This window comes from Tursiops truncatus, chromosome 21, assembly GCF_011762595.2.
Source record: "Tursiops truncatus isolate mTurTru1 chromosome 21, mTurTru1.mat.Y, whole genome shotgun sequence".
Classification (NCBI taxonomy): Eukaryota; Metazoa; Chordata; class Mammalia; order Artiodactyla; family Delphinidae; genus Tursiops; species Tursiops truncatus.
This window is the reverse complement of record NC_047054.1, coordinates 15823411-15841141: the sequence shown is the minus strand read 5'-3', so window position 1 is coordinate 15841141 and position 17731 is coordinate 15823411.

Below are 17731 nucleotides of genomic sequence, written 5' to 3'. Positions count from 1 at the left end.
TTAAAATGAATGCCCCCTGTGAGATTAAGATATCAACGCTAGCTTCTCACTAGTTCTCTTTCCATAATATAATATTTTGATTTGTTTTTCAAAATTTACTGCTACAGACTTTAAAATTTAACTTTTTGTGCTTCATAATTATAGTGATATATCAAAGCAACTAGATGTCTGTCATCCAAAATGAGTTTGTACTTACAGGGTAACTTAGAAAGCTGCATGAAATCTTTTGGAGTATAGGGAGGGTGGGAGGGAGGGAGACGCAAGCGGGAAGAGATATGGAATATATGTATATATATATAACTGATTCATTTTGTTGTGAAGCTGAAACTAAAAAAAAAATAAAAATACAAAATAAAATAATTTAGATGACAAATATGCAACTTGCTATTTTTTTTTAATCTAATTTCCTTTTGTACTTCAGTTGCTAAGATATTTTGGAGAAGTAGATAGTGCATTCTAAACTGCAGGGCACATTTCTCACGTTTTTATTTTACATCCTGAATTGTCGACCTATTCAACCAGCGTGGTTAAATTGATTCTACACAAGGTTGCCATTTAAAAAGAGCAACAAGCTAATCCTGTTTAGTGTCTAAGCAGTAGTAATTTAGATGTATAGGGAAGTACATAGTGTATTTCAAGAAATAACTTACCACAAGGAATTACTTAAAAACAAATAATGGCAATATAAAGTGACATTATATAACAAAAAATGTACCCTATTTTGCATACACAAATTTATATGGTTAGAAAAAGGAATAGTTCTCTAAATGGCAAAATTAATTTTCTACAGTTTTGGAATAAATCTCGGTGATTCTTTTTCTTCTTTTTAATGCTTTTAGCTAAATTTCATTTATCATTGTATATTATAGGTCTACTTGGCATCATATGAGTCAGAGTACTCACATGATATGAGGATACACAAGTTCAATATCCGAGCACAGCATATTGATTTCTAATATCTGCAGATGCTAAGGCAGTGATGATGGCTTCTGAAATTGCTGCCCTCAGTAAATCTACAAATCCATGGCTAATATCGTTTAAAAGCACAGAGGGGACATTATTGCCGAGACAGCACTCTTCTGAGTGCATTCACCTTATCTCAGCCTCATGTTATTTCATTTGCTCCCCATGCATCCGTGAGGTAGAGAGGAGCAATCTGCTTTTTAGAAGATACATTTTTGACATAATGAAATATTCAAGTTTTTCTTCACTGAGCAACATTAAAAGGTACTTTACTTTAAAGGCTAATGTTTTCTTCACCAAGCCTCAGTGAAAGGTAATTTACCTTAAAGGGTAAAAATTTTAAGTTACGTATACCTAACCAGCTTTTTTTTTTTTTTTTGAACCAATAACCATATAGGCACACCTCAGGATTTGGTTCCAGATCACTTCAATAAAAGGAATATAATAATAAAGCAAGTCAAACACATTTTTTGGTTTCCCAGTGCATATAAAACTTATATTTACACTATACTGTGGTCTATAAGACTGCAAAGCATTATGTCTAAAAACAATGTACATACCTTAATTTAAAAATACTTTATAGCTAGAAATGCTAACCATCATCTGACAATGCAGCGTTGCCACAAAGCTTCAATTTGTAAAAAATAATACTCATTATCTGTGCAATAAAACAAGGTATGTCTATATTTGCTTGAAAATAAGCATATTGATTTCTCAGATATCTGGGACATTTTGCAATTTGCCAAGCAAAGTATTTAAAAACTGTTTTACTAGCTATATTAATATTAAAAGACTTAAATGTAAGAGTTGGCTATTATTCTATTAATAATCCTTTATCCAACAGATATTTTGATAAAGACTATGGCTTTTTTTCCCCCCTTATTCTTAAACCATGTTGTAGGGACACAAAACCTTGTATATTAGTTCAGTCTCCTCAGAAGCAAATACCAAGCAGGATGAGACTTGTAACTTATGGGAGGCGGAGGGGACTGTGAATGATAAAGGAGGAGGGAACCAGCAGAGAGCCTCAGGACCAAGAAGCAGGTCTGGCACTTATGAAAGGGGAGAGAGAAGCAATGATTAGAGAGGAATAGCCTCAGACTGCAGGAGCATTTCTAAAACAGTATCAGCCAGAACAGTAAGGGTCCCCCCCACTGCAAAAACAAAAAAAAGTTCCATTGTAGAGCAGTTCCAGACCAGCCTGCAGTAGTACCCTTGCTGTTTCAGTTGCTGATGGGAGTAACCTGGGGAGAACATGGCCTCTGCATGAATGCAGTGAGAGACCCAGAGAGGAAGCACAGGGGCCATCAGTCAGCTGTGCCCCCTCCCACAGGTTCTTTTGAAGATTTGAGAGGCGTACTTCCATGACTGCCATTCTGGAAACATTATCAATAAGATGTTGCTATGTTAAGCAATAACTGTGAGGATGGGCCAATTTTTTTATTCGGGGTAAAAGAACATATGTCAAAGTATTATAAAAATCTCCTTTTTATTCTTTTTCCATTAAATATTCCTATAAATGCTAAGCAGTACATACACACATACACCACAGAGGCAAGTTCTAAAGAACCAGGAGTCATCCCTAGATGCCAGAAAATAAAAACTCAGTCAAGTTTGTAAGGGGGAAAGGTGTACTGATAACCGCAATGCTACATTGTGCCGTGGGGTGCCAGATCAGATATAGACCAGAGTGAAGGAGACTGAACTTTTAACAACACAAGGATTAGGTATGTTCTAGTGCTGCCACAAGCTAGAAATTTCCCCAATAAAAATGATTTGTTCTTTGAATATATCATTCCTTTTATGCCCTCCATTGTTTGTGATGAGAAGTCAGATGTTAGTCTTATTGGGGTTTCTTTTTATCTGACAGGTCACATTTCTTTGCAAGGTTTTGTCTTTGTCTTTCAACATTTTTACATGATTTGTCAGGGTGTAGATATATTTTTATCCTACTTGGAGTTCACTGACCCCTGTTGATGTGTAGACGAATGTTTTCTATCAACCTTGGGAATTTCCAGCCATTATTTCCTTGAAGAATTTTTTCAATCCTTTCTCCTGTCCTGCTACTCATATGATACATACATTGGTGAGTTTGTGTCCCACATTTTTTCTGAGTGTCTATTTTTCTTCACTTTTCTTTTCTCTCTATTCTTCAGATTTCACAGTCTCTATCAATCAGCTGTTCAACTGATTCTTTCTTCTGCCAGTTCAAGTTTACTGTTGAATCCCTCTAGTAAATTTTCATTTCAGTTATTGTACTTTTCAACTTCAGAATTTCCATGTGGTTCTCTTTTATTTTTTAATAATTTCTATCTCTTTATATTCACTACATAATGAAACACTGTTATACATTCCTTTACTTCTTAAGAGTCGTTTGCTTTAGTTTTTAAATGTATCTATAAAGGCTGCTTTGAAGTCTTTGTCTATTAAATCTAACATCTGGGCTCCCTCACAGGCAGTTCCTGTCACTTGCTTTATGTCTCCCTGTGTATGTGTCAGTTCCAGTGTCTTTGTATGTCACCTGTTTTCTGTTGTCATTGTTGAAAACTGGAGATTTATATTGTAGTAGCTCTTGATACTGATCCCCATCACCGAGGCTTTTTGATACTGATACTTGCTTGTTTATTTGTTTAACAACTTGGCTAGACAATTTTAGTGAAGTCTGTTTCACCAGGGTAAGAAGCCTCTGATATACATTCTCAGAGCGCACAATCACCTAAGATTACAGTAGTTGTAGCAGGGCTCTTTCTGACCGTTTCCTTCCCGGTTCTCTCCGTTTTGCTCTCTGCCTTTATGGGATGTAACACCCAGCTCTGAGGGCTCCACTAATTTCTGGTTGATTGCTCTGTTGTTTTCAGCAATTGCCTTGGAGCATAAATCGTTTTCACAGTCTAATTCAAAATAAATATGGGCCTCATTGTTGGGATACTTTTTTGAGGTCAACTTTTGTGGTTTGTTTTGACCCCAGGAGAGCTCTTTTTAGCAGTCTCTTTCCGTGGTGCTCTCCAGCAAACTAGCTGTCCTGTGGTTTAGCTTGCTGCTCTCATGGGATTTACCACCTTCTATTAAACTGTTTACTGCTAAAATCTCCATTATTTTCTCAGCCTCCTTAGCCTTGAATTTACCACACTCTGTTGCAAATAAAGTCAGTTTCTTCAAGGAGAGCACCAAAGCTCTCTGTTCTTATAGGCTGCCTCTCTCCTTGGGTAAAATCCCCAACTCACTGTTCTGGAGCTGGGATCAGGATAGTCGATCTGCTTCTCTTGAAGTGACATGCCTGCTTTTCCAGTGGAGACAATAGCCTCTGATCTCTTAAGCTTGCCCTCTCCCCCACATTAAAATTACATTCCTATAAAGGATTCTGGGGGTAGAGCAATTCGGGCCCTAGAATTCTTGATCTGCCAATCCTGGGGGCAGACTCTCAATCCTGTGAGTGTAAGCTAGGAGGAAGAGGGTTGCTGACATCTTGGCTGCACTCACCTGGTATTTAGCCTTTGCCACATAGAGCTGGGTTGGGGTGGGTGGTGAGAAATGCTGGTGGCCTGCCCCTCCTAAGGAGATACCAAAAACCATAGGCTCAGAGCTAAAGGAGAAGAAGCACCACCTTTTTGGCCACATCTTTCCAGAGTGGAAAGGGGAGTAAGAATGTGATCAAGAAGAAAGGAAAAAGAGGGTTTGAACTGTTTCTGAGTTGTTATTTAAAAATAACTGAAGCAAATATGTATAATGTTCACATTTGTTAAAAATTTCCTAGTGCGTATGTCCTATTCTCTCTACTTTTCTATTTTAAATAATTCATTAAAAAACGCACGAAAATACAAATTTATCCTGATCCTCAACATTATTATTTCTCAGTGTTTTTTTTTTTTTTTTTTTCCTTTGTGGTACGTGGGGCCTCTCACTGTTGTGGCCTCTTCCCGATTGCGGAGCACAGGCTCCGGACGCGCAGGCTCAACGGCCATGGCTCACGGGCCCAGCCGCTCCGTGGCATGTGAGATCTTCCCAGACCGCGGCACGAACCCGTGTCGCTGCATTGGCAGGCAGGACTCTCAACGCTGCGCCACCAGGGAAGCCCATACTGTAGCTTTTTTAAATTGGTACGGTAATATAACTTTTTCTAAATTTTTTACCTTTTTAAAGTGTTTTTTAGCTCTTACTGACTCCTTACTTCATATAATGCTTACAACAACTTGTTCATTTCCAAGAAGTTTTCATTTTGATTTGAAATTAATTGAATATATACAATAGTTAGGAGATAATTGACATTTTTATACTATTGAGCCTTCCAATCTATTTAAGAATTTTTAGAAGTTTCTCAATAGTGTACAGGGATATTGGACTTTTAAAATATTTACTTTATTTATGTTATTCCCAGTTATTTGGTTAATTTTAGAGTATTTAAAATTATACCCTTTTATGGACATTGTTATTTTTATATAATTTCCAAACTTACAGAAAAGTTGCTTTAATAGTCGAGGAACTCCCATATACCCTTCATTCAGATTTGCCAACTTTTTTATATTTGCGTAATTCTCTCTTTCCCTTTTTCTTTCATATTATTTTTTTCTGAATCTTCTGCAGTCTACATTCAAATTTCACCAGTTGGTCCAATAACATCTTTTACGGTACTTTTTCCTAGTTCAACATCTACTTGAGGATAATGCATTGCATTTATTGTAATGTCTCTTTTTTCTCCTTCAATTTGAAGCAGTTCTCCTGCTTTTTTTCTTAACCTTGGCATTTTTGAAAAATGAAGGCCAGGAATTTCAGTTATTCTGTAGAATTTTCTTCAATTTTGATTTATCTACTGTTTCCCCATTATTTGTTTTAGTTTGCAGGAGTTTTGAGGAGGGGTAGTGGAGTTAAGGTGGCAGGTTAGGGAATGCCAAGCAGTGTGTTCTTCTCAGTGAATCATAAAGAAAGCACATGATGTTGGTTTTATCCCAATTTGAGTAACATTAACTTTGGTCGCTAGATTCAGGTGATGTCTGTCAGCTTTTCCACCAGAACATCTATTTTTTTGCTTTCTAATTAATACAAAATTTATGGGACGATGCCATGTAAATGTTCAGTCCTTCATCAAACTTTCTATTTTTACTATTTTCACATACATTGATAATTTTGTAAATCCATTTCTTCTATATTTGTTAGTTGGTATTCTTCTGTAAGAAAGACTTTTCCCTTCTTTGCCATTTACCTATTTATTTATTCATTCATTTATTTATATCAGCATGGACTTGTGGATTGACATTTTATTTAATTGGTTATATTCCATTACTATTATTATTTATTTTCATATTCAGATTGTCTCAGATTCAGCCAGTGGAAGTCTTTAATCTGTGTATTTTTCACAGGCCTCTGTCATTTTTTGAGAACTTCCTTACATTCAAGAATCATAGAATGTCCCTGACTCTTCTTGTACTCTTCATGCCTCAGTTCTGGAATCAGCCCTTTCTTCAGGGAGCCCAGATTTCTCTTCATGAAGGATATTATTTATAAATAAAGATTTGGGCAATAGGAAGGTTCATGAGTCTAAGCCCCCTAAGGGGAGAGGACCAGGAAATATATTTGTATATACAACCTCTACATTTATTATTGTGTCTATCAATTATCTATTTCTCTTTATCTACCTATATATAAATATATATGTATGTGTTGCCTGTACACAAAATTCATACATTCATATGTATGCTATGTGTTTATATACAAACATTGTGTAAATTTGAGGTCCCTTCTTTATAAGTCCCCTTCCTTGACAGTGAGTATTCTGATTCCCGTTATACTCAGTGAATTTATTCATTTCACAAGCCTGAATATAGAAAGTAGTTTCAGAATTGTTAATAAAGGACCATCACCAAAAGCAAAACCTACTAACTAGAATCAATATTTGTTTAGAGTTCTTTCTTTTCTTCTTTTTTTTTTTTAGGTAAAATGTACCTATAAAATTCATAAATTTTAAGTACACAAATCCGATGAGTTTTTGGCAAATAGATATCCTATCCCTAAGATATAAAACATTCTATCTCGCAAAAAAATTCCCTCGTGCCCTATCCCAGGCAATTTCTCCATACCTGACCCTCATACACACACACACACACGTGCAAATGTGTGTGCATCTATGTATAACTACATTTTAAGAGGTGACATTTCCAGGGTTGTTGTTGAATATCCTGACTGACGAGGTCTCTGCACCCTGTGTGATAAAAACCCTGAATGTCTAAAGCCAAAATTGCACAATAAATTCAATATTATATTGGTTTCAACTGTCTTTTATTGGACTTCTGTGATTGAATATATATGATGTTAAATTTTTTATTCAGTTATTCGGGAGAAGATCAAGTTTTAGTTTGCGTTTTAGAGTGTTCAAATGAGCTAATAAGATTATTTCTTAGTTTGGTGTGCAATGGTATTTAAACATACCTGGTTAATGAAGCTAACTCACCTTTGAATAAATTTCAGTGGACATAATTCTGTCATTTGTTACATAGTGAAAGAAGAGTAACTCTATTAAGTCAGGTTATACATCATGCCCTATATTCTGCTTGTTATGCCAGGATGGAAACTGTTATACTGTATATAATGCCAATCACTAATTGGCTCTTCTGCCATTGACTATTGTAGGTGGTGTTCAAGCAAAAGAGCTTAGAGTACACCTGTCATTTTGTTTTTTCATCAGACCCAAACCTGGAGTGTTGGTATGCAAGCATCATCTTTAGTGTCTCTCTCACCTTTTGTGAGTGCTTACGTACTTCTCCTTGACCCTCTCTTTTTTTCTTGCCTAGTGTGTTTATTCTGTAGCTGCTGTTACACCTTGACTCCTGCCTTTTCCAAATGTCCCCACCCACACAAAACAGATCCATTCTTTGGGAGCACAACTTAAAGTCACTAGTCAAGTTATACAACAGGTTACTCAAGATGATATTCTAGTTAAATATGTCAGCTAGTGTTCTGTAAAAAGAAAAAAATGTTAAAAATTGAATACAAGGCAATAGAAATTTACAAAACTGTTTGAGATGCAAGGGCAAAAAGTTACAAAGGCTGTTTTTAGAAAATTCCAAACTGCTAGAACTGCAGCACTGAAGTGGTTAATTCAGTGGAGGGTGCTTGAAAGTTGTGGACAAGTTCCCATATCTGCCATCTGCTGATGCTCACTCATGTCCCTGCAGATACTACCAAAAGTAGTGGGTTTTTCTTCTCTTTTATCTTTCAGATATCATATGCTAACTCACATTGCTGAAATCTAATGACAGCACTGCTGGCAACAGAGTTAGAAAAGCGTTACTCTCTGTTGGGTATCAGGGAGAGACTAAAGGGTGGAGATGTTACTTAGCATCAGCAAGTATATCTCACATAGTAGACTTTTATATACCTCGCCTCAAATTATATTTTCATTTTGAAAGCAGTCCATTATTTTTAATCCATGGAGATTTGGTCATGTAGTCATGTAAGCTGAGATGAACCAGTTGCCATATATGGTTTCCTTAGAGAATCAAATTAACTATTAACTAGGTTTTAAGCTCCCGATCAATATTTTTATTTCTATAGGACTTGTCTATAGGACTTGATACCACCAGATGTCATTTTAGTTTTTTGTATCAAGTTTAATGGGAAAGTCTTGTTATTTAACTTTAGAATAATGAAAAATAATATTCAGGACCCTAAATGCCATCTTTTCTGAGGAATATTTATTAGCAAATGGATTAGATTAGAAAACACAAAATGATGTTTAAGAAGAACGTCAGACTCAGGTGAATTTACAGTGGTTTAGTTAAAGGTGTGGCACATGAGGATAAACTTATAAAATTGTGCTAAATGAAGAGATTAATTTATGACTGGTAAAGACAACTATAAGCTTAGAATCATTAGCACAAGTTGTCTAATTGCAAGATGCAGTGTCTGCTCAAGTGGAGGCACAATTAGTGGACAGCAACTGGCCACAGTACCCAGGTCAGCAATTCAGATCCTGCAAGGTCTGTCAGTAAGGACATTTTCATTAAAACTATAGATCAAGGGTTCAGGGGCAGAAGTAATAAGTCTCTGCGTGCACAGGTAAAGAGGGCAGAATATAAGACCCTGATATAATATATAAAGTAAGAGTATGGTGTTGGTGAATTAAATGCACAGAACCTTATTCTGAAAGAAAATAACTTATCAGAAGTACCTTCAAAATAAAAAAGGAGGAAAGAGTGTGATCACAATTGCTGGGAAATTGCTCTTCCAATGTCAGAGTAGGTGAGAAGGGAAGTCACCTTGATGCTGAATCACAGAGAAGCTAACTTCAGCTTCTTAACAAAAAAGTTGGATTGTCTCAAATTCCTTGCAGGATATATAAAACTCTTGTTAGAAGACTGATGATGGTGGACATGAGAGGCAAATGAGATTGTTATACGTAATCCACACAAAGGAAGAAAACTAAGATGTTGATTATATAATGGACAGAGGGTATGAATTTGGGTGGCACATAGACCTGAATTTTCAACTGGGGTGTCTTACGCATATTACTTAAACTTTTTGAGCTTCATTGTTATAACCATCACTTCACAGAGTCTTTCTAAATTTAAAATGATATGACATATGTAAATCATTTACCATGGTGCCTGGCACATAGACAAAATTTAATAATTGTTATTCATAATAATAACAACATAATGATTTTGCTAAGATAATTATTGAAATTATCAGTTAGGATGAAAAATAGTTTATTTTTTAAAATAAGTGAAACAATGCACTGGTGAAGTTAATTATAGAAGCTGTTATTATTCATTATAGTTTCTTTAAACAGAGGAATATTTATAAAATAATATAGGTGAAAGACCAGTGAACTGAAAACTACAAAACATTAAAGAAATAAATTGAAGAAGACACAAAATGTGAAAAGATATTCAGTGCTCAGGGATTGGGAGAATTAACATTGTTAAAATGACAATATTACCCAATCAGTCTAGATTTTAAATCCTATTACAAAGCTATAGTAATTAAAACTGTATGGTATTTGCATAGAAAACAGACATATATCAATGGAACAGAAGAGAGAGCCCATAAATAAACTCACTCCTAGATGGTCAATTTATGATAAAGGATCCAAGAACATACAATGGGAAAAGGAGAGTCTCTTCAATAAATGGCATTGGGAAAACTGGACAGCCACATGCAAAAGAATGAAACTGGACCACTGTCTTACACCATGGATTAACTCAAAATGGATTAAAGACTTGAACGTAAATCCTGAAACCATAGAACTTCTAGAAGAAAGCACAGACAGTAAGGTCCTTGACACTGGTCTTGGCAATGATTTTTTGAATCTGACACAAAATAAAAGCAACAGAAGCAAAAATAAACAAGTGGGACTACATCAAACTAAAAAAATTTCTGCATGGTAAAGGAACTGTCAACAGAATAAAAAGCTGCCTACCAAACTGGAGAAAATATTTGCAAATCATATATCTGAAAATGGGTTAATACCCGAAGTATGTAAAAACTCATATAACTCAATAGCAAAAAAAGCAAAAAACAAAACAAAACAAAAGTTTGATTCAAAACGGGGCAGAAGGTCTGAATAGACATTTTTTTCAAAGAAGACATACAGATGGCCAACAGGCACATGAAAAGATGCTCAGCATCACTAATCATCAGGGAAATGCAAGTCAAAACCACAATGAGGGGCTTCCCTGGTGGAGCAGTGGTTGAGAGTCCGCCTGCCGTTGCAGGGGACGCGGGTTTGTGCCCCAGTCTGGGAAGATCCCACATGCCGTGGAGCGGCTGGGCCCGTGAGCCATGGCCGCTGAGCCTGCGCGTCCGGGGCCTGTGCTCCGCAACGGGAGAGGCCACAGCAGTGAGAGGCCTGCGTACCGCAAAAAAAAAAAAAAACACAATGAGACAGCACCTCACACTTGTCAGAATGGCAGTCATCAAAAAGACGAGATAACAAGTGTTGGTGAGGATGTGGAGAAAAGAGAACCCTCAGGCACTGTTGGCAGGAATGTAAATGGGTGCAGTCACAATGGAAAACAGTATGAACATTCCTCAAAAAAATTAAAAAATAGGACTGTTACATGATCCAGAAATTCCACTTCTAGGTATTTATCCAAAGAAAATGAAAACACTAACTTGAATAGATATCTGCACCCCCATGTTCGTTTCAGCACTATTTATAATAGCCAAGATATGGAAAACAACCTAGTGTCCATTAATGGATGGATAGATACATACACACACACACAAAAGAATATTATTCAACCATAAAAAAGAATGAAATCTTGCTATGGATGGACATTGAAGGCATTATGCTGAGTGAAATAGGTCAGACAGAGAAAGACAAATACCGTAAGATCTCTTTTAAATGTGAAATCTAAAAAAAAAAAAAGCTCATAGACACCAAGAATTGATTAATTGTTGCCACAGGCAGAGGGTGGGTGTGGGAGAAATAGTCAAGGGGATCAAAAGATAAAATTATATAATTTATTATAATAATAAATTAAATAATATTAAAATAATTTTTAAGTGTTAAGCTGCTATATCATAAAGCAATATAAAGTTTTTGTTCGCATGAGTCTAATAGGGACCATGTGACTACTTACACCTTGCAGGCATCACAAGAAAGATAAAGAGAGCAGTAGGACCATTATGGGCGCTCTGAAGAGTCAGGCTTATGAGGGGACCACATCAATTCTACCCGCATTCCATGAGTCAGAATTCAATCACTTATCCACAACATAACCACAACAGAGGCTGGGAAATCTAGTCTTCCGTGCCTAGGATGAGGCAATGTTTTATTTATTTTACCTTATTTTATATTTAGTTCAATTTTGAGTTTGTACCTCAGACTTTAGTAGTCACCCACGATGGGCTTCTCAGCAGCACTGATTTCAACAAACCTCATTTTTTTTTCTGTTTGAATTCTATGGACCATATTAAATGGTCATTTTTTTAAAAATTGAAGTATGGTTAATTTACAATGTTGTGTTGAAGTATACAGCAAAGTGCTTCAGTTATACATATATATGTGCATATATATATTTTTTTCAGATTATTTTCCATTACACATTATTACAAGATATTGAGTATAGTTCCCTGTGCTATACAGTAGGTCCTTGTTGTTTATTCTATATATAGCAGTGTGTATATGTTAATCCCAAACTCCTAATTTATCTCCCCTCACCCCGACTCCTGCTATCCCCTTTGGTAACCATAAGTTTCAACAAACCTCATTTTTATCTTGGATGCATGTTCTTTTAATAGGTTGATAGAAATAAACTCTCCTCCCTGAATTCCTGTTCTTTCTAATCTTGTCCTTTTATCAGAAATAATCACTCAGTTATTCACCTCTTATCAAACTGTCATTTTATTCTAGATTCTAGAACCTTGTTACATTACATACCTCACATTGAAAGGGACTTAGAGATATTGCCTCAGGAAATCTCTATACAATTAAATATCTTCATGGCTCTTTATGTTTTATAGATGTAGTGGTTGTGACCTAGAGAAATTAAGCAACCCAGGGAAATCTGACTAGGGAACCCCACCCTCTTATCCTCTATTTCTTTTTGGAGGCCCCTAACTCAGCATTTTGAAACTATTTCTCATTGAAATTGGCCTTCAGTGCTTGCTTAGTGGGCAGTAATTTAAAGCCTTTTTTTTTTTTTTCTTTTTTTTACAAAGCATCTCAGGGAATGTCATTTGCATTATGGCCAAACTAGCATTCTTACAGCAGCAAGCCTTAAAGGAAAAAGCACTTAGACTTTATTACATTTATTGTTCTGAACCTCATAACCAAGGATTATTCTGTAGTAGTCTTCTCTGCTGTTATTTCTCATACTCAACTTCATTTGCAATGAAGACTACGTATGTAACTAGTATTTGTTCCTTCTATGATCTCTTATGAATAAACAATGAAGGATTTACTCAGTTTTCAAATTTACACTTCAACTATTTTCTCCCAATGTTATTCAGGGCAACCAAAATATAGGCTAATTTTTTTTAAATGTCCACAACATATTTCTTCGACCTACTATGATCACTGCAACTATGTTAAATGAGGGCAAGATACCTTAAAGAGAAGCTATTTCTACTTAACTCTGTATGGCTAAACTAATCAATGGGAGTAGTGTTAACATGAGCTTTTCTTACTTAATGAATATGAATTTATGTGTCATAATTAAGTGATTTCAATATCCTTTGAAGCTTTTTGCAGACCATTCTACCATCTCCATCCTATGGCTCCTGAAATACTTGAGTAAGATAAGATGTTCACTGATTATGAGCAAATACTCTGAAGATTTTATGCTAATTTGACAGTGTCATTTAATCCTATTGATTAGGGTTTCCTGAATTAATGTTTCCTCAAATCCATGTCACTGAAAAATGAAATCTGGTTTCAGCAATACCGAAAAGCATCCCCTATATAATTGTTATTCCATAGGTGGGTTCAATTATTACATATAGTTATCATGAATGTTTAATTGATTGCTGTAACGAGCAATATTTACAGGATTACCTTATGGGATTAAATTTGCATTTTTATATCTGTTTCAAGCTGAGAAGATGATGTGATATTTCTTTTCACAATTACTCATTTGTTTTAAAATTGCTTTAAATATTCTCTTATGAGCTAAGAACTGATTCCAATTGTGTAAATTAATGAGTCTCAACACAATTGATTCAGTGTGTCTCAGCAGCCCAGAAGTATACTGAGTGTCTACTGCATGTTGACTTTATTTGTAAATGGCAAAACTATCTCGATTTTATAATAAAATTTATTTGAGCTTAGGTCTCTTAAAAGTGTTAAAGGCAAAGTTTTGGATATGCAAGAAAAAAGAGTAGCTCTGAACCAAGGTATTTATTGTAAGTAACAAAATAGATCACTTCACTAATTATAAATTCTAAGTCATTTAAAGCTCTTTAGTTTATTTAGATATTTACTTATTTCTTAATGCTATAAAAATGATTTCATGAAGCATAAAGCTGGCAATTAGTTAACTAGCATAGTTTCCTTTAGGATTTTAATCCTCTCATAAAACAAAAGAAATAAAAAACGAAGCCTGAAACACCAGTAAAATCGTTTCAATAGTAATAGCAAGCATTCATTGCTATGTTACAAATAATAAGCCATCAGGGGACAAGGAATTATGTAGATTCATAAAATCAAGTCCAGACTGTATAGGTAAGCATCCAACTTGTGTGTGCGTGCGTGTGTGTGTGTGTGTGTGTGTATGTGTATTTTCTTATTAGGTTGTTCAGTTCCTTTATTTTTTTTAAAAGACTATTAGTTTACACTTAGGAAAAAGTCATAGAACATATGCAGTATAAAAACTTCTCTTTTTAGAGCATAATCATAAAGCACAGCTTTATTATTCATGCTTTAATTTCAGATATTCACCTATATTTCAGATTTAAAGGAAACCCTCTAAAGCATGAAAACCTAGAAACACCTTTATTGGAGGGGCTTTTATAAACTTTTCAGGACTGTCTACATGAATTTTTATCAGTATTGATAAACCACTTGAGAGTCTTTGGTTATTTAGGATTATTTTATTTAGGTAGAGCACATTGCTGATCTCTGTAGGACATCTTGATGACTGTGTTTCAGAGGCCCTTGAATAAAAGCCAAAGTAAAATGGGATTGAGGGTGGTAGTGGTGTCAGGGAAAAAGAAAAGTATCACCCTGAGAATTGCTAAGTGCTAAGTGTCAGGGCAGCATAAAGTGTATGTTGGGTAACATGGGCCAGGATCTATATCGGTATCTGTAGTGAGTGAAATGCAGCAACTGTGAAGACAGATCTGTTGATGCCTAAAAGACCACACACTCGGAGAGGTGGTGAATTTTTCAGAGGGCTTTGTTATTCCAGCTGGGCACCAAGAATAGTTTATAAGCCCTCACATATATCAATTTACCTTATTGAGCCTGAAATTTCTAAGCTATGAAATAGTTGATCTTTGTAATCCAGCAGCTATGAGAGATGATTGTCCAAAAATCACTTGGATTATGCAATGCTGGTTTTAAACTGTATTAAGACCTATGAGGTTTTTGAAGACTAAGGGAGTGAATGTGGCATTAATTGTCTGAGTCACAATTGATGGCCAAGACAAACTGGAAGAGAGTTAGACCTTGTAAGGCACTAAAGTCAGCCCAGCTGTATAAAACAGATACCTTGAAAATGTGTGTGTTAAACTTAGTCTCTAAAAGTAAAATGGATTTTAATCACTTTCTTTCAGTGAATCTCATGTTAAAGCAAAAGGAGATCTACTTTCTTCTTGTAGAAATAAATCATGCAAACCTGAAGTTTGATAGACTCTGGTTTGCTTAATTAAGGTTAGTACAAGCTCAGAATTCCTTATCCAGTAGCCTTGATACCAATGTCTTATAGATTTTAGAAAGGCAGTAAGGGGTATATATCGTATATTAAGTAATACCTCAGGGTCCTGGGCAACACGCTACTTCTAACATTAATATTTATGCAATGAAATATATTAGTATTTATAGTAGTTGGGACAAAGACCAAGAATAGCTTAATGCCAGATTGGAATAGGTTTTGTTGCCCTAATTTGCCACAAATTTATTAAGATATGTATGACTTACAGAGCTTTTAGATATTGGAATTACAGACCTGCAATTATTCAAGTTAGTCATTTATGAGTCCAAAGTTTCTCCACTTTCTGTTTCTAAAGCAACATGGAGGGAATGTAATGTAATTTCATCAACACTGAAAGGACTCTGCAAAAGAAAATTCTGACCCTCAAGTGACAGTAGAGATGGCTTAAAAACAATCACCTTTGGAAAGATATAAGATTGATTTAAATTCCCTCCAAAGTATAATTAGCTAATATAAGTTCATTTCCTGAGAATGTTTTGATAATGAGGTCAGGTGCTTTAAGGGTATTGGAATGAGGACAAGTAAAGAGAAATTTTCTTTAAAATTTGGATTACACTAAGTTAACCATCTCCTTGTCTGAACCCATTCTAATATTTCCCCCTACAATTTTTGCCTTGTAAGTCATGTCAGGGAATTTAAATTGTATTCTACTTGTAATGGGAATTCATGGAAACCTTAAGCAGGAAAGTGATCAAATAAATCAGATCCACATTTTACAAAAAGCACTGCCATCACTGTAGAGAAAGGAGGAAAGAAAAATTGGAGGGAAGGAGGCTAATTAAGAGGCCACTGCAAAAATGTAAGTAAGGTTTGATGGTTTAGAACTGCCAAATATCAACATTTTAAAACTATGTTTGAGCAGAACTGACACAACTTAATGCTTGTTTTGATATGAGGAATGACATAGGAGTTGAAAATGGCTCCAAGATTCTAATTGAATGGTGGTAACTTTCACTGAAATAGAACATAAAAGGTGGAACAATTGTGTGTGTTTTGGAGGGAGTAGGAGTGGAAGTGAGATAATGGGCTCAGTATTGGGCACATTGGGTTGGAGGTTTCTGTGTAGTACCCAAATGGAAATATCCATCAGACAGTTAGCTATAAGACTTGAACATTCAAGGGAGATATATAGACTAGTCATGTAAATATTTTCTCAGGAATATATCAGTGTTAAATGTAGCTCAGGGAGAATGTAAAGTGTGAGGTGAACACTAAGACCACCATTAATTACAGTTTGGTTTCAGAAAGAGGCACCCACAAAGCAGACTGGAAAGAAGGGGTCAGATTTTTAGGAGGAAAACCAAGAATGCACAGTGGCTTGTATAATAAAGTAAAAGAATGTTTCAAAAAGATCATATTGTTAGGTGAAGAAATTAGCTACTTGTAGAAAAGAGGGTGAAACACTTACTGGATATAATAGCAAGGAGCTCATTAACAGCCATTGTGTAGCAGCTTCACGGAGTCATGGGCAGAAGACAGACTGAGAAGCGTTGAGGAAGAGTTAGTAAAAAAGTTTGGTGTGAGGGTGAAAAGAGAGATAGCACAGTAGCTGTTCAAAAGAGAAAAAAATCACATAGAGAGACTTGAGCTTGTTTAAGAAAGAAACTAATATAGAGAGGAATATTGAAAATATATGAAAGACAAAGAGTAAAGTAGGACAGAGTCCCCTGCGAGGGAAGACATTCAGAAAATTGTATAGGTTTGGTTACAAAGAGTTCACGGTTTATGGCTTCTATTTTCTCCAAGAAATAGGAGCTGAGAGAGAAAGGAGGCTGTAGATGTATGAGGTTTGAAGTGACAAGAGGATATTTGAAATAGCAATGGTGAGAAATGAGTGAACTGACTAGGAAAACATAAGAATTAATTCCAATATTGAGTTTTTCAATGGAAGTTGCAGACTGAAATGTGGTGGCCTAGGACTATCAATCTGTACAATTAATTAATTTTTATTTAGCAGGACCACCAAGGAAGAATAATGGTGATTGCTATATGTGGGAGATGACAAGATATTCAAATCAAGAATGTGTAGACTGGTGAAATTTGTATTGATTTTTTTAAGTCCAGAAAATGCAATTGAACAGAGCATTTTATGGAAGTTAAGAAATAATTGAGTAAGAATGCATCATATTAAACTAATCTTTCTCCTTTAATAGGATTAGCAAACTGGTAGACAAGTGTTATAACATATGTTACAGTTGATAGGGCATTTATTTGTTAACCTTATATAAACTCCACAAGTGATTAGTCTATTTTTTCATATTGCTGCAAAAAACAAGTATGACTGTTGTTGGCAGAGAGCAGGTCCACAATAAATATTTGTTGAGTGAATTAATGAATAACTTTGTGATCAGAGATGTGGTTTAGACAATCACACAGGTTAATTAAGACTGAGAGTGTTG